A 24,486-nucleotide genomic window follows, 5' to 3' on the forward strand; every position below is an offset into this window, starting at 1 on the left:
GAGTTAAATACTCTTTAAATAAACTTAAACAAATTTTAAAAACATAATTAAAGAGTTCTAATCAAATAAGGAAATAAATTCAGAAAATTACGCAAATTTCTGCCACCCGTCAACATGTCGTCGACTGGTCAATTTGACAGGTCGAAACAACCAAAAAGTGTTCAGAGACTTAAAAAAATTTGTGATTTTTAACCTATTGACCCGATCTATCAGCCTGTTAAATTGGATTTTGACTTGTCCACAAGATCTGTCGACCTCTCTAAACTAGTAGAAACTAAACAACAAGCAATCTGGAATTTCTGGTAGAATTTCGACCCATCTACCGGATTTGTCGACTGATCCCGGTCGAACTATGTTGAGTATGTTCAATCATTCTTGGCTTCTTTTCTTTGGTCCATCTTAGCCATGAACGAGAATTTCGACCATTCGACCAGATTTATCGACCAGTCCCGGTCAAACTATGCTAAGGGTGCTCGATCCTTTTCGGCTTATCTTCTTCAGTCCATCTTAGCCATGAACGAGTCCGAGACCCGTTCTACATTAGTCCCCTCCACTTCAAAAGAACCTGTCCCCGAGTTATTCATTGGATTCAGTTCATGATACTCGTACAGGTCCGCCACATTGAACGTCCATGAGTTCTCCATCTCTTTAAGAAGATCAACAACATAAGCATTATCATTGACCTTACGGAGGATGGGCATAGGTCCAATCTTCTTGTTATTCGGTTTATTATACGTCCCAGTCTAAAATCTCTCTTTGTGCAGATGAACCATCACATTATCGCTCACATTGAATGCTTTTAAACACCAATGTGTGTCTGCCTTCTCCATATACTTGTCGTTAGATATCTTCAACTGGACCTGAACATCAGAGTGTACTCTTATGATTCAGTTTACCATATGTTCTGCGACAATGCTCATGCCTAAAAGTTTGGGCAAGGGAACCAAATCAAGGGTGTGTCGAGGTATTTGTCCATACACAATCTCAAATTGGGACTTGTTGGTGGAACGATTCAGTATATTATTGAACACGAATTTTGCTTGAGCGCCAAGGCCAAATCCCACTATTTGGGTTTATCACCCGAAATGCATCGTATAAGGTTTCCAAGTGTATGATTTACCACTTTGGTTTGTCTATCAGTCTACGGATGATGCGTACTGCCAACTGTAATTGAGTGTCAAATCATTGCTACAAAGTCCTCCAAAATGACCGAGGAACTTAGTGTCATGACCTGAGGTGATGGATTTTAGGACCCAATGTAGCCGCATAACTTCTCAAAAAAATAGATTTGCAACGTGCGTAGCCTCGAGAATTTTCTTGCATAATATGAAATGGGTCATTTAAAAAAATTTGTCAACTATGATGAAGATAAAATCCGCACCATGTTGGGTCCGTGGGAGAACTAGCACAAACTCTATAAACAAATCCTCCCAAGGGCCATCGGGGACAGGTAATGGAGTATATAGTCCCATGTTTTGTTACCACCCCTTGGATGCCCGACACGTGTGATACTGTTGCACTACTCTTCCCACATCCCATTTCAGTTATGGTCAATAATAAAGATATTCCAAGAGAGCTATTGTCTTGTTTCACCCTAGATGACTACTGATGCCACCTCCATGTAGCTAGCTTGGATGATACAATCTCACAATGAACTCCAAGAAATGCACATTTGATTTTCTTTGAAGAGAAATCCATCTTAAATGTGGAGGTCGTTAGGTTGACCTTTCTAGCATCTGTTCCACATGTGGTTGAAGTCATCGCCGTCAACATATAGATCTTTGAGGCATTCAAACCCGACAACCTCATTGCTCATTGTGACTAACAAAGTCGTACGTTGGCTAAGTGCATCAGTCACTTTATTCTGTTTTCTAAATTTATGCTTTAGCACAAATGTGAATACCTGAAGGAATGAAATTCACCTTAGTTTGGCTATTAATGAATTTGAGAGCTTGATGGTTTGTGTAAAGAATAAATAACCTCTGAATTAAGTAATTTTACCAATGTTACAATGCCTAGATCACTGCCTACAATTCAAGCTCATATGTCGACCACTTTTTGTGTGCATTACTAAGCTTTTTATTGTAAAAGGCTATTAGCCTGCCTTCTTGTGACAAAACTCCCACAATTCTGACATAAAAAGCATCAAATTCGACCTCAAACAGTTTGTCGAAGCTAGAAAGTATAAGAACTGGGGTTGTGGACAATCTGTACTTGATTTCAACAAAGCTCTTATCAACTTCATCAGTCCACTGAAATGGTTCATTCTTCATATAATCTGTAATAAGTAGCACAATGGTGTCAAAGTTCTTCATGAACTGATGATAGACTGTTGCCAACTCATGAAAACTTTGTACTTCATGAATGTTTGTTGGAACTGATCATTTCTTGATGGGTCTCACTTTTTCATCATCTACCAGGATGCCTGTGGACGTCACGATAAAGCCTAAAAACAGTAGGCTATCGGTTAAAAACTGATTTTTTTAAGATTAAGATACAACTTATTTTTATGAGCACTTGAAAGACCTGTTTAAGGTGTTCCATATGGCTTATTTCATCCTAACTATATATAAAAATGTTATCGAAGTAGACTACTACGAACCACCCAATGAATGACTTTAGAACTTGGTTCATCAACCTCATAAATGTATTAAGTGCATTCGAAAGACCAAAGGGCATGACCAACCATTCATACAACCCTTCCTTGGTCTTAAAAGTTGTCTTCCATTCATCACCTAGCCATATTCAGATATGATGGTAACAGCTCCTTAAATCCAATTTTGAAAATAACTTCGCACCCTTAAACATATCCAACATACCGTCCGACCGTGAATTAGAAAACCTATATTTTATAGTAATCTTGTTGATCGCCTGGTTGTCGACACACATATGTTAACTCCTATATTTCTTAGGAATTAATAGGACCAGTATGGCGCATGGGCTCATGTTTTCTTGGATTAGACCCTTATGGATTAATTCCTCCACTTGTACTTACAGAATATAACGTTCTTTCATAGTAATCTAATAATGAGGACGATTGGGTAAGATGGACCAGGGGGCAAGGTCGATATGGACCTGGATCCATAGGGACTAATATGGTTTTCCAACCATCTTAGACAAAAATGCACCTATTATCTCGCCCTCTATGAGTGGTGTTACGATTGGATTGCCATGACCGATCGAGCAAAATGTGACAGGCGTTCACGTTAACAACATTGCATTCCACTTGGTTTTTATAATGTTTGTCAATTGAAAAATATATTTTACATTATTTATTTACCTTCGTTTTATTGACTTTCTTAATCCAACCGATTGTATACTTGAAGGGATGGCGTTCCATTTTCACTTGCAACTTTTCCACCATGACCTTAGAGACGATGTTCTTGCTGCTTTCATATCAATGATCACATCATAGACTATTTGATTCACCGTACACTGTTGAGGGTCAAATATTGTATATTATCCTCTATTTATAACTTAGTTTTATAAACATGATAATGCTTAATGTTCTATTTTAATCATGTTTGTGTTGTAAGGTGAATTTAAGAGCTTTGATTAAAAAGGATGCTAAAAGCATAGATTTAACGCTCAAGAATCACTAAAGCTAAGGATGGATTTTATGAGACCAAGAATGAAGAATTCACATGTCAAAGATCCAAGAAAATCAAGTAAAAAACGAAGAGAATCAAAGTTTTGAAGTAAATTTTTATGATCCTCGACTAGTCTAAGCTTCGACAAGTCCTAGCGCCTACTCGACTAGTCCTAATTTCGCTTTGACTAGTTAAGGCTCCTGCTCGACTAGTCGAAGAATCCTCGACTCGAACTCCGACAACATGAACTTCTAAATTCTCATCATCTTCGACCAGTCGAAGGCTGTCCTCGACTAGTCGAGAGTTTCGCAGATTTTGCGCGGACAGCGTAAATTTGAGGTGGTTTTCAGAATTTTCCAACTTGATGCGAAAGTTGGAGTTGCACAACTATAAATAGGAGATCCTAGGATGTTCCTAGGCATCTTTTAGGGTTTGAGGAGTGAAGAAAAAGGGTTGAGAAGCCGTCGTTAAGAGTTTTTCTTCCTTTTCCTTAGTTGTTTTTATGCTTTTCTTAAGAGATTTTAGTTCAATCATGTCTATGATTGGCTAAACCTCTTAGCTAGGGCTAAGAGGTGAAGCTTGTAGCATGATGTGATGTTTCTTTTACTTTAATTTATGTTTATGTTGAACCTTCTTTGATTTTAGTTTGATTTTAAAGGAATGCTTTCAGTTCTTAATGGTTTATTATGACTCAAATTGCAGTAGATCTGCAATAGCTTAGAGTATCTTCTTTTCCTAATTTTGAGATTGTGGGATTAATAAATCTTGTTATTAGCCATCGTCCCATAGGCATGGTTTGGTGATGGAATCTCTTCCAATTATCAGAATTCTCCTCCAATGAGAATTAGGTCAAGAAAAGTTCAGATTGATCTTAATTGTATATCTTCCAATTAGATAGGATATGACTCCAATTCCAATCGCGTGACTCGAATCAAGTAAGAGGGCTCCCTAATCTCTACAAGTGGATCCTTGGACACCCTAATTACTACATTTGAATTTGTTAGTTTTAATCACTTTAATCACAATTACTCTTTCAATTACTCAGATTTAGTTTCAGTTCTTCATCTAATTCTAGTTTAGTTCTAGTTAAATTTAGAAGACACACAAGTTCAGTCCCTGTGGATTCGACCTCGGTCTCACCGAGATTATTACTACATTGCGACCTTACATTTGGGGTTGTGAACAAGTTTTTGGCGCCGTTGCCGAGGACTAACAGTTGCATTTTTCTGAGATTGATTAGTTTTGGAATCAAGTTAAGATTATGATTTTTATACTTTCTATTTTTAGGTTAGTTTTTTTTTTCTTTTTTTTTTGAGTTATTTTAGAAACTAACTTTGCTTTCTAATTCTAGGTTTATAAAGTTTCTTTTTCTATTTTTAAAAACTATTTTATAAAAAAAACTTTTTATTTTCTGTTTTTATAAACTTTCTTTTTTCATTTAAAAAAAAAAAACTAGATTGCTTTCCTTATTTCCTTTTTATTTTGCAGGATCCTAATTTAGAAACTTCTAATTTGGTAACTTCTCTCTCTCTCTCTCTCTCTCTCTCTCTCTCTCTCTCTCTCTTTATTTCTAGATTTCTATTTCTCTTCTTTCTTTTAGGTTTAGGTTAGATTCTGAAAGTGAGGGCTGAGAGTGTTTCATGCCCAAGTGGGTCTGTGACAATACCCAACGTCTCTTGAGTGAAGGAGGATTGGTTAAGGGGTTATCAATCCATCACAGGGTTAGACACCACATGAGATCCTCAGAGTTAAATTGGGTTATGACTGCAAATCAACCTGTAAATCAACCGGTGAATCATCCGCAACTTCAGGTTGCGGAAGTCCAGGATAAGAATGAGGTGCACCATGCACCCCTGCTTCGTACTTTACGAGATTACTTACAATCGGCGGGGGTGAGCACCCCTTCCTGTATGGTTTTTTTCAAAAAACATAGGAAACATGGATATTAAGCTTAGAGTGATCCAACTCCTTCTAAAGTTCCTTGAACTTGAATTTGAAGGTCTATACCTGCATTTACAAGAGTTTGACAAGGTTATAACTGAAAAAGCTGAGCTAAGAGTCCTAGAGGGGGGGTGAATAGAACTATGCCAAATTAAAAATTTTAATGCGGAATAAGAAATAAATAAATAAATAAAGATAACACTTATTAATTCAAATTGCATAAATGAATAGCAACCTCAAATGCATAAGTATTGAGAGGTTGATACAGATGTTGTTCTAAGGACAACCTTACACCAAAAACTAATGGCTTATGGTAGAACAACCTGATTTCTAGAACGGTCTATGTATCAAAATCCCAAACGATACAGAGGAATAAAAAATAAAACTGAAATTAATTTCTACTGTTATTACGACATTCACCACTTGTGCAGAAAATAAATTACAATCATTCACCACAAAAGTTGAAAAAATAAATTACAATCATTCACACACTTAAGCACATTCAACCATCATCCACAACTCCATCAATTATAGTAGTTCTCTTGTGTGTACACCAACTGTTAGAAAACATCCACACAACTACTCCACTCCCAATATCATCATCCTCGGGATATTGGCTTTCACTATGAAATAGGTTTTCCAAGGTTCACCCAAAACCTTCACAATTGTGTTTTCAAAAAGGACTACCACAATTAGAAATCCCACTCATTGAGATTTTTTGGTTATCTCAGTCAAAACCAAAAATGAAAGATTTTTGGCAATCTTACAAACCAGATACAGAAAGTTGAAATGTATTCATCTGATGATTCTTCTTTTGATGAAACCCGGTAGAACCAATTCGATATAAATGTTCAATGTAGATACTCATATATGAAAAGGTTCTTAGATCTAAATGATTTTTAGATTAAATTGACCTGGAATAGCTTGATTTGATTTTGATCTAAAAAAGGGTAATATCAATATTCCCTTTACAAAAGAAATAGAATTGAATAGAGATTACAGAATCAAATGCAAAAAAGCTATTAAAAGAATATTAAATACTAACCAATTAGCTTCTCAAATGTGAGGACAAGTTCTCTCAGAGTTGTGACTTAAATATCTTGGAATGGAATGAAAAACTCTGAAAATCGTCCTCAATTTATAGGTAAAATTACTATTCACTCGACTGGCCCAGTGGTCAGTTCGACTGGTCGAAGGACTAACAAGAATTCAAAATTTCGGGTACGATAAGATAAGAACGATTCTCGACTGGTCGAGTGGGACCCAGAAAGGTTGCTGGATTTTGAGTCAAGCCTGCTCGACTGATCGAGTAATGTTCACTCGACTGGTTGAGCAGTCACCAGGACTGGTCGAGTAGTCTCCAGGACTGGTTGAGTGTCCAACAGAAATTCTGAAAATTCACAACAAATCTTAGACTGGTAGAGAAAATTCTTAGACTGGTCAAGCCAGTACTTGGACTAGTTGAACATAGGCTAGGACTAGTCGAGGAAAAACCTATAAAATTATATAATGACCCAAATTAAGTATGCAATCAATATGACCTAACCTATAGTCAATCTAGGGTCATTCATACCTTATAGGTGAAAATTGAACATTGAAACATCGTTCGCTTCGGTTGATAGTTTATCTTGAAGTATTTTGAAATTTGTCATCTTGAAGTACTTTGAAGCTTGTCATTGTATATTCGAAGATGAGCTTAAACTAATGAGCTTGTGAATTGAGTTTCAACTTGAGTATATAGCTTAAGCTTGAGAAGATTACTTAAGCATGTATTCTTAAGTAATGTACACTGTCTTGACATAGTTGAAGCTTGAAAATTTGATCTAGTACTTGATGTTGTACTTGAATCTCTTGTTCTTGTACTTGAACTTCTTAAACTTGAATTTGAACTTCTTGAATGTAGGCAAGGATGATATAAAGTTGAGCTACACAAGATACAGATTCCAAGAGGTTTTGGCACTACAAAATTTGACAAATCTAGTAGCTAGATAAGATAGCATTTACAATCTCCCCTTTTGTCAAATTTGTGACAAAACCAAATAAATAATATGATGCATAATACATATAGTAAAGATCATATATGCACAACAAAGAATCTTGCACCAGTTACAACCTGGTCAAAGAATCATGCACCAGTTAAAAACTGCAAACCAATACTCCCCCTTAATATATTACTCCATAGAATCTAAGAGGAAAATTTGCTACCTAACCACACTTCTCCACATTTCTACATTTTTAACCACTCTATAGAATCCAATATCATTATGAAATAGGCATATCAACACAAATTCTCCCCCCTTTTGTTACAATATGACAAAGGAAAGAACCTATAAATGATTATGGAAACAAAAGAGCAATGAGTAATGATAGAAAGAAGTAAGTTTAAGATAACATAAACCATTCAAACATGTCCAAGCTTATAAATCCAAGTATAAGAGTTATTACAGATCAGAAATTCAAAACTAATCTGAACCAGAGGAAGGAGCAGGTGTGGAAGGATTAATTTAATGTAGTCCCTTGTTAATGCGCATCAGATATTTGTGCATGTATTTAAATTAAGTTTCTTGGGACACATGCATACCCTCTTCCTTTTCCTCAAGGGAATGCAAACGTTCATCAAAATCAAACGGTTGAAAATCAGGATCCGCTGTAAAGTCTGATTCAATCTCATCAAAGATGTCATCCATATTGACATCATCTGGAGGCAAAGCACCCTCCTCTTCATTTGCTTCAGTTACTCCACCAACACCCTCATCAACCTGGCCTGGAGCCAAACCTCAAATTCATCTTATTTATATTCTCAAATAGGTTTAACCACTAGACTATGTGTGGCTAATACAGTTATAAGATAAGTAAAAGATATATCACTATGACCTGGATGGATATGGAACTGAATCATGATATAGCAGATAAGTGAAGGAAGACACACAGAGACTCCAGTAACAATAGAATGAAGAATACGAACCATGAATATAGTAAGCTCAGTTTTATTACCAGATCTAGGGCAGACATTTGAAATGAAAATCTGATAAAGAACCCTATATCTGAGTAACATAAACTTGAAAGCGAGTGCATTCTCGGTACTCCATTCCGCATACATATTACATAAAACTCTAGTGAGCATTCGCTTCTTAGATTCAGACGGTTTTGCTACAAGAGTATTAATGAGAATACCATCATCATTAACTGGAAGATTTATTAATCTAGAAATGAGGTGACGGTCCACATCAATTGGACCTTCTCTAGTAGAAATTGTAAACGTAAGATTTTCAATAGAGAAGTCAGTAATACAAGCATATATGGCTTGCACAATAGAGCGAAATGCAGGACTGCCCCAATATAAAATGTTATCCCATCTTATAAATTAAAGGAGTGGAAGGATACTAAAAGGTGTCAAATGATCAGTGTTAACTATCTGTTCAACTATCACGTTGCGTAAGCGAATATCCCACATATACTCGGGATCTTCCTCGGGTGACCGAAGATGGCGCACCTGATAGGAGTGGAACGAGAAGAAGAGGGACCACGAGATCCTTTCTTCTTGTTTCTACTCTCCATTGCAACAAGAAAATCAAGGAATACAAGGATTGCAAAAGAGGCAAGAAGAGTTTCAAGCAAATCAAATTTTTAGTTAAAAAATCCACTAAACAACCATAAACCTTGAAATAAACAACACAAATAAGGAAATAGAAGATCAAAGAACTCAAATCTATAAGGAAATTGAAAATAATGCACTAACCATGGAGGAATCGAAGATGGGTTCGACCGGTTGTGGTAAGGCTTGTTGGAGAAGAAGAACCAAGTGAAGAAAAAAGTGTTTTTTCCAAATAAAAAGCAAAACCCGAGTTCCACGAATGGTCGTGTACATACTCGACCAGTCTACTCGACTGGTCATGCACCACTGAAAATATGCAATTTTGCGTCTATTTTTGAATTTTAAAAAATTTCAAAATAATAAATATATGCATTATTATACAAAAGGCATAAATCATCAGTTCATATTGTACATACCAAGATCAAATTTCAATTTTGCAAACCTGTTTTTGTCGAGCGGTTTTGTGAATATGTCTGCAAGTTGATTCTTGGTCGGAATATATTCTAATGAAATTATCTTGTCTTCCACCAGTTCACGAATATAATGATATCTAATGTCAATATGCTTGATTCGTGAATGTTGAATTGGATTTTTAGAAATATTAATTGCACTTGAATTGTCACAATATAAAACCATGGATTCTTGTGCAATTTGGTAATCACTTTGCATTCTCTTCATCCACACAAGCTAAGTGCATGCATTACCAACAACAATATATTCAGCTTCAGCTGTGGAGAGCAATACAGAACTCTGTTTCTTACTTAGCCAAGAAATCAAACAGTTCCCAACATAGAAACAACCACCGCTGGTCGATTTACGATCATCAATGTTATCAGCCCAATCAGCATCCGTGTAACCAACTAATTGCACACCAGTATCATGTAGATACCAGAGACCAAGATTAGCTGAACTAGCGCCGTATCACTACCAAAAAAATGACCAAAGGCTACGGACTATTCTGGTTTTTAGCTACGGCTATAAACCGTAGCTAATTTACTACGGCTTAAAACCGTAGCTAAAATTGTAAAAACCGTAGCAAAAAGCTAACTCCGCTAGATGTACGTACAACCTTAGATACATCATAAGGGACTCCATGAGGCCCATTAAAATGTGTGTACTCCATCTAATACGACTATCAATTTTTTAAAAATATTTTATGCAAGAACCCAACAAAGGAAGTAGATCGAAAGCTCAAGTGGACCACACTGTAGGAAAGAGTGGAGATTAATCCATTGATCGATGGTGTGGTTCAATTAACCTTCGATTTGCCTAGATTTTGGGTTCAATTCTTATAAAAAAATATTATAAAATTAATGGACGGAGTGGATATATCGATGGCATCAATATGGAACCCACACAGCCCTTGACAAGGTCGTCCATCCAGATCCTGTCAAATGTGAGCCGTGGAGGGCCATGCAATGGCTACGGTCATATTAGATTTTAGCTACGGTCAAAAACCGTAGCAGGACCGTAGCAGTAAAAAATGCGAAAAACCGCGTTTTCTTTTTCTTTTCCCCCTCTCATGAAACACCCATTTCCCTCCACTCAACCCTATTCCGTCTCACTTCCGACCCTTTCTCTCTCTCTCTCTCTCTCAATCTCCTGCGCCCCTCTTCTTTATCTCTCTCAATCTCAATCTCACGCATCCCTTCACTACAAGAAAAAGTCGGTGATCATGGAAATCACCAGCAGCCGTCCGCCCCTGCTTTTGAAACATGGCTGTCGGTGAAAGGATGCGATTAAAACAGAAAACCTAGAGGGAATTTTTCATTTCCCTCTCTTATTGCAGGCGCACACTCCCTCTTCTCTCTCTCTCTCTTGTCTGGCGCACTTCTCCCTGCCCTCTCCCTTCCCCGATCTCTCTCTCCCATCTCGCTTGTTCCTTTACCTTCCTCGATCTCTCTCCCTTCCTCTCCCTCCACCTCTCGATCTCCCTGATTTCCCTCCCTCCATCTCTCGATCTCCCTGATCTCCCTGAAAGCAGCCATTGATCGATCTCCCTCCAATAGCTGACGAGAATAGAAGAAATCAGAGCACACAAAGTGAAAGGTACTCTCTCTTTCTCTCTCATTTCCTCTTTTAATGGCCAGAAATTGGGCAGCAACCATGACAGTGACAGCCATATCTGTCGTTGTCCATGGCCTCCTACATGTTTGAAGAAATGCTTCAACTAAGAATCCCTAGAATAGATGAAACAGCCCTGAAATGGTAGTTTCCTAACTGTCCCCTTTCCATTTTGGGGCCTTGAAATCAACCTCATCCATGGTAAATAACATGTAGTGAAGTTGCAAAAAGGTGGAGTTTTTTTTTTTTTTTTTTATAGTTTTGGTATTATTGAATAATGCCCACATGGTCTTGAACTTTATACAACTACAGATACCTTTCCTCATAATGCTGCTTCTCTCCCGTTGTTAGCTTTGTAGAGCAGTGTGGGAAGGAGCAGATTGGATTGAATACAAATCTGGGTTTTTTTGAGTTTTTCTTTTGGTTTGAATTGTGTTTGAGTAGTTGGTTTTTGAGTTGTTGTGGTAAGGTTCTTGTTTTTTATGGTTGTAGATTGAATAGAAATCTAGGTTTTGTTGCTTTGTTTCGGTTTGGGTTGCTGTTTGGGAAGTTGGTGTGGTGGGATCTTGTTTTTGATGGTTGGAGCTAAAATGGGTTGTGTTTGTTTCTTGATTTTGAGATCTAAGTATTGAAGATTTTGAGACACTGTAGTGGATTTTGCAGTGTTTTGGGGAATTTGTGTTTTGTTTGGGTGGGGAAAATGGCTCCAAGCTTGGACAGTTCAGATTGGTGGGTGAAGGAAACACAAAAGGGGACCCCAGTTATCATTACAATGGAGAACCACAACTACTCGGTTGTGGAAATCAATAGCCCAAACACTGCATTCTAGCAGGTTGATAATGACAGGGGAAGAAGGCCAAGTAGTTTACTTGATGTTTCTGTTTTTGATTGTTTCAGTTGGAGTGCCAAGTGAACTCCATCCTTCTATTTTGGTACTAGCTTAGAATAGATGATCCACTTGTGTAAGATCCAAGTCACTCATTAGGTGATCCCAATTTGTAGCTCCATGGTTTAAAAAATCAGACTTCTTTTGTTTTTTTTATTTATTTATTTATTTATTTATTTATTTATTTATTTATTATTATTAAGGAAGCATATGTAGAGTTTAAGCACTTGCTTCTTGCATTTATATTTGACAAAGAAGATCGGACATCTCCTGTGGCAAATGAGGTATTGAATTACTTACCAGAGAGTGTTTTATTTGAATTACTTGGCTAATTTTTGGCCCATAATACATTTTAAACTTGCCAGAGAGTGTTTTATTTGAATTACTTGTATTCCACATGCAATTTCCAAGTGCTTTTGTATCATCCATCACACTCAAACAGAGTATCAAAGTCTTCTCTTAAACAAGGGTTGTAAATTTGCAAAGAGGACAGGTCTAGTATACAATTATCCATACTAAAAGTTGGCTATGTGTGAATCCTATCATTGGCTAACCAAGGGTGGAGAATGATGGAAAGTGTATTGGACCCAATTGGGGCCCACTTCCCACCCCTGATCAATCTCAGGTATATTAATCATAACAAAATTAAATCTCTACATCCAAGCAAATAAAAATTGAAGACAGTGCACTAAATACATGTGATTTATAACCAGATTTTGGAAATAGGTTTCATTAACAAACACAATTAAAAAAGAAAAAGGAAAAATCATATCTTTATATATTTATAAATGCCAATCGAGATCCAAGCCATCAATTAGGTGGCTCTCCATACAGACCATTGTGATTTCTCATCCTTGAGATAAGATTTCAAAACTCTTTGGTGTTTTAGATGGTTTCAAATCAAGATCATAGATGCATGTGTTTAGAATTAGATTCGTGAATGGGTGAAAAATATTTTATTTTTTTGGTAAGGTGCAAGTTCAAAATGGACCCTTTTTATTGTTGAAGTTCAGATTTCTTGCATGCCTATTTTACTATGTATAAAAAATTTTAGATCTAACCTTTCCATACAGCTGTAGCGGTATTCACAGATTAAGATTCATTGTTTTTGATCATGTGTTTTCTTACTTCATTGAATAAAATGTAGGATGGAAACATAAAGACGTGTTTGTGAAATTTGAGCCTATTCTTGAAGTTGACAATGACCTTGTCATGGTTGTTGTTGCTGACAACCTCCATGATGTGGTTTTCAACTTTGAAAAAAATGGTTTGTACCTACTAACATCTCTTTTTGTATTCTTCTTCATCATACCTACAAAATGAACCTCTCCAAACATTTCATATCCAAATACACTCACATTCAACACTCATGCATGTATTTCCTCTTATTTCTTGATAATGTTTAACATCTTTTCTCCTTGTTGGTGCAGGTCAGGTGCATCATGCAAGATTGAAGGGTCAGGTCAGGTGCATATGGTATTCCAATTGGTTTTAGCTACAGATGCTCTTCTTCAACCCGAATTTGGCACTGAAGGTAATTTTCTACAGTTGAACATTCAACTAGGCCGATTGCAGCAGATTGCATGCATTCCATTGCAGTGCTGCTTGGAATGAAAGATGCATGGTTGAGCTAAGGTATGACAACGAGGAAGTACATTTAACATGTTTGAACTTTGAATATTGGTCTTCCTTATTCATATGCATTGGGCTTCAATCAAATACAGGGATATTACTCAATGGCTAAACAACCATCTGACTTTGAGTTTCTCATTCAGGTAACAATCACATGTTGTCCTCTATCATCATTGTGTTTTCTTTTTTGTATTTCTATCTTCTTCTTGGCAGTTATTCCTAATTACACTAATCTGTTTACTCTCAGCACAATTGTCATTTACATATTTATTTTGGGTTGTTTTGGTTAAGGGAATTTGTATTCTTTTTCCGTGGTTTTTCAGGGTGTTTTTCTCTAAATTATTTATGAGAGATCAAGTTACATATTCTGGGATACAGTTACAACCCAATAACCAGAAATTGGGCTGTAACTAGATCCCAAAATATGTAACTTGATCTCTCCTAAATAATTTCTTGGTTTGTCTATTAAACAGATTGAATTATTTGCAGGTTGATAATTTTGGCACAGCGAAGCTTGTGATGCATGTCAAAAAATCGGGGTGAATAGGTTCATTCTTATAAGTTCAATTCTTGTGAATGGAGCTGCAATGGGCCAAATCCTTAATCCGGCTTACATCATTCTAAATGTGTTCGGGCTCACATTGATACCAATCAGGAGATCTGGTATAAACTACACAATTGTTACGCCTGGGGGCCTAAAAAATGACCCGCCTAGCGGAAATATAGTCATGGAGTCTGAGGTACAGAACACTCATTCGCTCCTACTTGTTTCTGTTTGATATGCACATCTATGTTAAGATCATTTCTTTGGTAAAATAGACTAAAATGCCAGTTCTATTTATGATCTGTCTCTTGGGGTTTCTTTCACAGGATACTCTTTACGAAGGTTCTATATCCAAAGTTCAGGTTGCAAAAGTTTCTGTTGAGGCATTGCTGTACCCAGAGTCTCATTACAAAGTGGTGGAGATGGTTTCTCGTACTGATGCTCCTAAACGTTCATTTGAGGACCTATTTGGTGCTATTAGGCAAGAATAGATTTGAAGATGATTCAAAAGGTCCAATCTGGCATTCAAGGTGAGATTTTGGATGTTCTTCTTTCATCTTTCCAATGATTGTCTATTATTGTACATGTCCTCATTGATGTGTAATTCCATTATTTTGCCCATGAAAAGAAGAAAAACCCAAACATGTCAAATTTACAAAATTGCATGATATATCAAACTTATAATTTACAATTTATGCATATTCAAATTGGTTGCATTATTATCTACATATTAATATATATGTAAGCATTAAGACTTTGGTTGAATGAGACCCAAGATAAATCGTTTTGCTCAAAACCTTCAACAAGATTGGTGTAATCTAGTTCACATGCAGTCCAATTCACATTAATATTTACACATTGTGATGATTTGAAAAATAAAATAAAATTACAAGAAAGTTTCTCATACCCTGATAAATAAGTATAACCTTGTGTTCAACCTCATCATTGAATTCAGTCTGCACTTCTACCCCTCTAACGGTTCCAAGTTTCCGAAGTTGTTGATCTTCCCACTAGCATTATCAGTAGTAAGCTGTGATAACTTCTTGTTCTATGGAAGTGATATCATTGTTCCATCATTGTATATCTGCAATCCACATACATACCATATACATAAGTACTGGGACTAAAAACTCAGCTTACATTTGACTTGTAATCCTCTAGGTTAAGCCCAAACCTGGCTAGGGCAGACTCAAGCTTGCCGCAAGCCAATCAAGTCCATTTGCACCTCTAGCTATAGTTTTGGGTTCTAAGAAGTAGCAACAATAGTACAAAAGTCTCAGATGGTGATGTTGCCTACACAAGTTCCAGCTAGTTTCCTACATACATGTAGTCATGAGAAAATACCTACATCTAAGTAGGGAAAATGTGAACCCAACATCGCTTCTTTCTTCTTCTTTTTTTCTTTTTTCCTTTTTGAACTAAGAACCCTCAATCCCATGATCCAAAAGTCATGGTTTGAAGGGATTGGTCAAATCTATGACCCTGCACATACGTTGTATCTGAAAGGGTGTCTTGAACATCCATGTCATGAACAAGCCAAAATGGAACTGAGAAAGAAAAAATGAGCAACACATGTTATTAGAAGCTAGCCTCAATTTGGATAACAATCAAATCAAGAAATTCAATGTCCAATGCAGATGAGATCTATACTACTGTTTGGTGATCTGATGAAAATTTACATTTATATCATATATGTTAGTGATAACTCATGTTTATGAGGTTTGGGCTGCTTGAAGAAGACTTAAGCCTAAGCATAACACCACCTAACTTGACCTAAACAACAAATCTGATTTGCAAATGTGGTTTTTGATGAAACCCAAGATGCATCACCCTAATGGAGATGCAGCCCAATGGAATGGTATAATTCCTTTTTTTAGGAGCATTTTCCACTAACTTTTAATGTCCATTGAACGGGTACAGCCAATGTGTCACATGTATACAACATCCAAGCTGTAGCTGTTTAAAATATAAGTCCCACCTTGAGAACTCGAGTGCAAAAATTGGATACTTTCATCATGACGGCTACACATTACATTTGATTAAATCCATTGGCCAACCGTTTTATTCATTCCGTCCATGGTTTTCTATGGCGTGGTACCCCTTGAAATGAATGGATGTCTTTTGTTTATATTCTAAGTGCAGCCTCCCATCTCAGAGGCTGCCATATCCCATAGATATTTTCTGTTGAGCAAGGCTTAGTTCTGACTCAGCTTGGACACAGATTGCATGGTGACCCAACACCAAATAGCTCAATGGTACGTGGCCATGAGCTGCGATCAGAAATGGAGCCCATACAAAACATGTTTCTGAGTTGTTAGGTCGAGTATGTACTTGACCAGGCTCATCTTTGACAGGAGTCTTGGCCCAATCACATGCTACCATGCCCCAACACCACTTTAGCTGTGGTGTTGGAGTCACCATGCAATCTGCATCCAACTCAATGGGCCTATGTCACAATTTGCTAGACGATGATTGGAAACTGTCAGGCTGTTGTTAGATATGAGCTTGGTTGAATATTTACTCAATCAATTACTTGTAAACATGCTTTTGCATAGGCCCATCTCCAACAGCGGCCAGCTGTCCAAACAAACTCCACCACATCAAGGATCAAGGGAGCTGGCAACAGGTGGGACCAGTGCCAGATTCTTCTTAGGAATTTCATCAAACACCCCACATGCACACGCAATCTCTTCATATTTCACATAGAAACTCAAAATAAAGATTTTCCTTTTCTATTGATAACTAAAAATTGCATTTCCACTCACTAAATTTTGTTTCCACTAGCGTACATTTCAATTAAATACAGGAAACATGAAACTAGGAGATCACCTTCAAACATATGAGAATGTAAACATTCACCATCCCCTCTGAAAGGTCAGTTAAGAATTTTCATTTAAAAAAAAAAAATTGCACTATAGTCAAAATTATAGTTGGATTTGTTTATGTGAACATATTTCTTAAAAGATGCATGCAGTTATTTAGGAAGTAAAGAAATTTTGAAAAAAAATGAAAAGAATTTGAGAAGACAGTACAAAACTTACAAAACAGCAAGAGCTTGCATGAGTCCTATCACTTCTGGAATCTTCCTAGTAAGCCTATGTCCCTGAAGAGACCTAATAATAGAAAGTTTTTTTTCATTAGGGTCAGCACACCATTATCAAGAAAAACAAACCTAATTAAATGCAACAAGAATGGATGACAACTGGAGCAAAAAATAAAAGAAAAAAAGTTGCAGATTGTCAACTGTAATAGAGATTCAGTGGAGTATACTACAGCAAGCAGTTTAACTAGAAGAGTTCAAAAATATCAGTAGCTGAATGATTCTAGTTGGTTGATTAGTAGATGAAACGAATAGTTATTTGCAGATGGAAAGAGATACAGCAGAGCTTTTGAGAGATGGAAACATACAATGTAGCTACTTGCAGGAAACCAATGTTGTAAGGAATCTCTCCAGTGATTTGATTGTAAGAAATATCCCTGGAAGTCATAACAGTCAATAGACCATAAACAATTGAAGAAAGAACAAGCACAATACCCACACCAAAAGGAATGCCAGCCATCTTACAGGATTTCGTAGCTTGTACAATTCCCAATGTTGTCCGGTATGGTTCCTGAGAGGTTATTGTCCCGCTCACATCACTGCAACAACACCGGTATATAGAGATGGTTCAAACAAGGGTATGAACAAAATCTCAAATATAAATTCCCAGACAACCATTGATGCAGGTTCCATTAGTATCCACGTACAAGTACCATAGGCCAGTCAATTGGCACATATCAGGAGACAATGTTCCTGTCAGCAAATGGAATTGTGACCACAGAAAAGCTGGCTAGTGTTACAGTTGCATAACAGTAAAGGCCATGTGAAAGCAAAAAATGGGTATAAATGAATCATTTTCCAGTTGGGTCACCCACCTTCCTTTTCCCCTCCTGCCAAGCTGAGACTGATGCTCTGTGTAAATGAATCATGGACCTCACTAGTGTAAACTGAATACATGAGTATATCATGTGTATTCTTGAGTTGAAGTCCATGTATTCCTGATAAAGTAAAAACAAAAAAGCTAATGTAGCATACTTGGAATTCTTTCAAAGCTAATAACCTGATCAGTCTCAAAAAACCTTGAAATGAATTAAACAAACAGAAGACTATCCAATTAAAAGCGTGAAAATATTTAAAGAATCCATAAACAAATTCAAATTCAAATTTAAATATAGTCTAAATTTTTATAAAGCTAAATGTAGAACTTTAGTTGACTGTGTATGATGTAGCTTATACCCATTATATCTCACAGTTACAACAAAGTGGGTTGCTTAAAGGGGATGATCACATGGATCGCTTTTTCCGAATCCTCATGGTAAACTTTTTCTGTGGTTTTTATTATGTTTCCATGAGAATCCTCCAGAACCTCATAGTTGTTAAGAGTTTTCCTTCTCTTTCTACCTATAATTTCAGGAAATTTCTGTAGCAAATTGTTTGGCCACTGACTGATTAATCCAAGCTCCTTGTCCCTACAAACGCCACAACAAGTCCAGCATCTCTCATTTGCTGTTATTGATATGTATGCAAAGCTTGTGGTTTTAGTTATTAAGGTAGGGATCTTTTTTTCTTTTTTTTTTTCTGACTGAGCTTCATGCAATGAATGGAAACTAAATTGATGAATGTTTCCATCATAGTTTGGGTATCTATGAACAATATCAGGAGCAATGAGCTGATTTGTTGCAACCCCATGTGTGAGTTCTCTTTCTTTCCCTGAGGAAATACCAAGTTCATCATTCTTCTCTTCCCTCAAGTGATCATAATAACCATGCTCTTGTCCTGAGAATCCTAAACCATCACGCCATTTCGACTCATGATAGCTTGCAGGTCTCTCCAGTTGATCCTTGTAAAATGGACTGTTGTCATTAGGCAAAGCTGGAGATAATGATTTTGTTCTCAATCTTGCCTAAGAGTAATTTGGGTTTGTTGTATATGATTAAAGAATTCTTTTAGTTGCTTACTTGATTGCTAGTTTAACTGGTTGTGGTTTTTTCTTGGCAGGTTGTGGGTATGTTGTATATGAAGTTCGATCAATAATGGTAACTCCCTCTCCTTTTTGTTGCATTGTAAAAACAAATGCATTTGCTTGGTTTGCTGGTTGTAGGTGGTTTAGCTGGAAATCATATCTACTTTGCAAACCATGTCGAGATTTCTGGAGGTAAGCAGGCACTAAACTCTACTTTGCAAACCATTGGGTTGAAACTCAAAAGACAAAACAGAATCATGTAATGAATGTAGCATTCTTGGGTTGGTGTTCTCAACAATGGGATGAGAGGTCCTATTTAGAAGGAGGGTCCACTGAACTCTACCATGGAGATAAAGGCAAACCATCAACATGATTGTTTAATTTGTACACAGAGATAGACATGCTCTAGGGAGTAACATGAAGAAAACGTAGAATCAGTATATATAGGACTTGGTGGTTTGATCCATCATTAGATTCTGAAACCATCTGATTTTTTTTGCTCCTCAGTTATGTATATCTGAGGTTTGAGTGCTTTTTTTTTTTTGTTAGCTTGTTAGTACACCCAAGTCCCAATTGTCAGTTCAGAATTCAGAATCGACTCTGCAATGGATTCCAATTTAACTAAATCAGGAAAATGTTTATAACCTTTTATAACTCCAAAAACACCCTAATGAATTAAAAATGGGTATGATTGCCAACTCACCACCTGTAGCTCCTCAAGCTGAACAGGTAGCAGCTTGATCTATTTTTGCTAGACCCAGTATCACAACACATTGTCCTTCATGTTTTTGAGTCGAGTGATGAAAATGGCTGGTTCATTGTATCTTGGATGTTCAGTTGACGTCAGTCTAAATGGGCGTCCATTGCCAATTAAATTATTAATTGTTGTAAGGGGGTCATTGTTGGGAGTATGGGTTCTCGTCTTAGGTGATGGGTTGTTATATTAAACGTAAGGTGTGTTTGGATGCAAGGCATGCTCAATTGAATTGAACTAAAGGAAACAAAGAAAAATGGAAAAAAAAAATCTTGAATCAGGTATCATTATTCTAATTTGAATGAGGTTGGCATTGCATATCATGTATTTTAATTCAGACTCAAAATCATCTGAATTTGCAGTTTCGGCCTTTTCCTGTCTAGCAGCATGCTTGTTACTCGTTTTTTTGTCAAAGTGAATGCTTTTTTGAATTTGATTGAAATTAAGGGCCTGCTTCCCACCTAAATGAAACGAAATGGCGATTTCAACTACTACCCATTTAGCATATTCATCTTCTTTTTCTTTTTTCTTTTTGCATGCTCCAGGCGGCAGTAGAGATCAGCTGTGAGCCATATGTCAGGATTTTTTTTTGTTTTCTTAACATAGAAATCGATTGAATTCTTATATGAATTGTATTGGCAGGGTGTTAAAAGTGCTGATCTCACGGAGGATGAGACTGCCTTGCTTGAGCAAGCCCTAGCAATGTCAATGGATGATCTTAGATCTAGTCAATCTGGTGATGTGTTTGTGGGAGATACAGATATGTCAGAGCCAGAATGACATGAGCAAGGTGCTTGGAGACCAATCTTTCTTGTCATCTATTCTTGCTTCGCTTCCTGGAGTTAACCCTAATGATCCTTCAGTTAAGGATTTGTTGGCATCTCTCCAAGGTCAAATAGAGCAAAAGAAAGATGAAGATAAGCCACCAAGCGAGGGTGAAAAGTGATGGTGCTCTGTAAGTTGTCCATGCCTCCACATGCTCTCCAAAGGTCAGGTTTGTGATATACATACAAAAGGCTCCTAGGAAAGTTTGTGAGAAGTAGACGTCTCTTTTCAACCATGAATGAATTTGATTTAAACAGTTTCAATGTTTCCAAATTATGATGACTTGAAGTGAAGCTCACTGATATGCAAGCTGTTCTTGTTTGGGACTTTGATGGTGGCAGCAGCAGCAGCAATCAGGGAGGTTATTTGTGCATTCAATTAGAGGCCTTGGTAAATTCCTCCTAGTTTGAATTAATCAAACAACCACCTATTATAGGTTATTTATTTCCAAAGCACTGGTTTAAAATGGATGCATGCCTATCATCGAATTCTTTGACACGGACCATGCAAACACGCCATCAAATTCTAAGGTTTTGCACAGTGAATTTGAACATTAATCTAGTTTGAACAGTGAATTTGAACAGTGATTGGCATTGGTATCATCATATCATGATCCTTATATATATTTGCAGCAAAACCAAGGACGTTTGTTGGATCGGTTTTCAGCCAAATGCTTTCAGGTTAGACAGAAGTGTCTATGGCCCTCAGACCTGAGAATATATTTTTATACGTGGGGCAAGCCCTTGGTGTAATGATCTAGACTGTTGATCTGATGGCCCATTTTGGAATTGGGAATTTTCAAAAAATCTCACTGATATGACAATCCTAACTGATTGGAAAGAAGAAATAACAACAGCTTCAGGGTGAGTTTTATCATTTTATTTTATTTTTTCATTTTTTTAAGCTGTTATAATTTTAGTGCTAGAACTAGCATGTGTGGATTGGCAAAAGTGCGAATGCACTTGGCGTTTCAAATGCCACCCACTGTTTTGATAGAAAGATATTATGTTTTAAATAATATATTTAATTTTAGCAATTATTATGTTTGATAGTATCAATTGTTTCAAATGCCACCCACTATTTTGATAGAAAGATATTAAGATTTTCAGACCTCACCTCTTCTCTAACCTTATCTTGCATTTTATACCAGATGTGCCGAGATCTCCAAGCCCGACTAGCTGCTGCAGAGGTAGAAAGGGTAGCGGCTGAACAGGAGAAGTGTGAAAAGGAGGAATCTTTTTCTTTTTTCTTTTGCTGAACAAGAACTCATCATGGAAAGGGTGGTCCAAGAGTCAAAGAAACTTCAACAGGAAGCAGAGGAGAATGCGAAGGTAATGATAAAGGTGACAGCTACGAGCAACAAAGACTAATATAATTCATAGCATTGTCTGATCGTCTTGATGCTCTGTTGCAGCTACAGGAGTTCTTAATGGACCGTGGTCATGTTGTCGATGTATTGCAGTAAGTCTCCATTCCCTTGTTTCTTGAATTATAGAGCTAGAGGTTTCAGTTACTTTTGGACTGAAATCCCCAAGAAAAAAAAATTCATGTGAGACAGTCCAATCCAGTCCAATGTTGCCAATATTGTAAAGAGTGGGTGGCATTTGAGACAACAAACGCTTTTCTTATGTAGTATATCATGGGATTAGCTATCTGTTGATAAATTTTTCTTGGGTATTTTAGTCCAAATGCAACATAATCTAACTTTGATTTATTTGAAAACTTGGCTGGTCATTCATTCATTTCCTAACAATGAAATTCTGTCATAACTGGACAAAAAACAAGCGTCTTCTGGTCATAAATGAACTATTATTAGCATTCCTTTCTTGTCACTGTCTTGGTCCGGACTCTTAGTTGGCCCTAGTAGCAGCAGATAAATGGATCTGACTCTGCGACATTGTGATATTGCATTGAAATGTTTCTACTTTAGCTTATCGATCAGAAGAGAAGGATACACTGTAAAGGCATGTTGTCATCATAGTAGTAGCCTTGTCCCAGCCATTTGGGGTCAGCTTTCACACGGAATGCATGAATCTTGATGTTTTCCTCGGATGAGAATAGTTGAAAACAGAACTTGATTTCTCAAACATGATGAAGTTTGAAGGATAAATCTTAACTGTTTAAAAAATACATCAATTCTTTTTTACTTGACCCAATTTCTGATGAATTTACAAGGATAGAGATGATGTTTGGCCGAACAAAAAGGTGTTTTTAGTTTTGCTAGCAATGGTGCTATTGGCCTCCACATTTCTGTGACCTGACCATTCATCTGGTGGCGCCATCATGAATTTATTCCCAAAGTTCACCTCTGGAAAATCTTGCACATGCAGTTTGACTTTTCCAATTGAATGTGGACATGACATTTTAAGGAAATTGGATTGCTAGACCCCACAGTGATGTTTATTTGTCATCCAACCTGTTCATAAGATCATACAGACATGGATGAATGGAAAACAAGAATATAAGCTTGATCCAAAACTTCTGTGCCCCCTAAGAAATTTTCAACCGTAGTACATTTTATCTGTTTCATGTGGTGTGGTCCATTTAAACAAAAATATAAGCTTGATCCAAAACTTCTGTGCCCCCTAAGAAATTTTCAACCGTAGAACATTTTATCTGTTTCATGTGGTGTGGTCCATTTAAACAAAAATATAAGCTTGATCCAAAACTTCTGTGCACATACAAGGATACTTTTTTCGAGGTGATTCACATGCTTTATTTCATTGCCATTGTATGAATGAACTTGTCCTCAATATATGCTGCATTTTTTTTCTCTTAAAGCTTCTTGAACATGAAAATGTTTAAGAGTCCACTCATGGACGTCTTTCTTTCTTTTTTTCCCAGGATTGCCTCAAGTTCTTAAAAGAAATACCTTCTGCAGCAACAAATGATGCATCTGCCAATCCTTTCCAACATTCCAGCTCTGTCATGAATCTTTATCTAGAGACAAGTTCTACTCTTTTGAAGGTTTTTACTTCCAAAATTTCTTTTTCTATTACCTATACACAGCGTCATAGAGAACTATTATGCACATGAATATTTCACAGGTCCTTCAAGCCCATTCTGGCCAACTCATCTCCCACCAACTTTCTAAGGAATTGAGAAGGTTGCAGGCATCATCTGTGCATGCTAATCCAAGACCGCAAAATGGTGGAGCTACAGATTCATGAACACATGATGCATCATATCTGACTATTCACTGGAATCTTCAGATCAACAAAAAATAATCTTTTTTAGCATCTCTGTCCAAACACAGTTCAAAATGTATGATTATTCACTGGCCCTTCACTCACCGTTGTTGTTTAAATATATCTTAATGCTGTTGTTGTACAGAACAATGGTAGCAAATTTTTAAAGTGTGTGGAACAGTTGTTGGGGTATGAAGGGTTTAGTTGAACAGTTGCTGTTGTATAGAACAGTTGGTGAAGGGTTTTGCAGATTTTCAGAGAGATATTTGAATTTAGCTTTGTTCTTTTGCTCTTTTTTCTTGAATTTGAGGTTGGGAGTTTGGAATTTCAGGTCCTCGGGGAGAGCGATGGATTTCAATGTGATCTTTAGTCTTTCTTCATGAACTGAAAGTGGGTATTTGGATTATAGTTTTCTTCTTTTTTTTCTGATAGAGATTTGAATTTTAGATGTGTTGCTCTTTCCA

The 24,486-nt window shown here is 36.8% G+C and overlaps 1 long non-coding RNA gene and 1 pseudogene across 1 annotated transcript; both read left to right on the top strand.

Moving 5' to 3' along the window:
- Positions 1 to 12,029: 12,029 nt before the first annotated feature.
- LOC131234570 (uncharacterized protein At2g34460, chloroplastic-like) lies at positions 12,030 to 14,770 on the top strand (annotated as a pseudogene).
- An 8,729-nt stretch (positions 14,771 to 23,499) lies between these two features.
- LOC131235563 (uncharacterized) lies at positions 23,500 to 24,002 on the top strand. The gene is made up of 3 exons (XR_009166216.1): positions 23,500 to 23,535; positions 23,679 to 23,801; positions 23,882 to 24,002. It is a non-coding gene; the product is annotated as an uncharacterized LOC131235563 (long non-coding RNA).
- Positions 24,003 to 24,486: the final 484 nt, after the last annotated feature.

The sequence above is a fragment of the Magnolia sinica genome, chromosome 19, assembly GCF_029962835.1.
Source record: "Magnolia sinica isolate HGM2019 chromosome 19, MsV1, whole genome shotgun sequence".
Classification (NCBI taxonomy): Eukaryota; Viridiplantae; Streptophyta; class Magnoliopsida; order Magnoliales; family Magnoliaceae; genus Magnolia; species Magnolia sinica.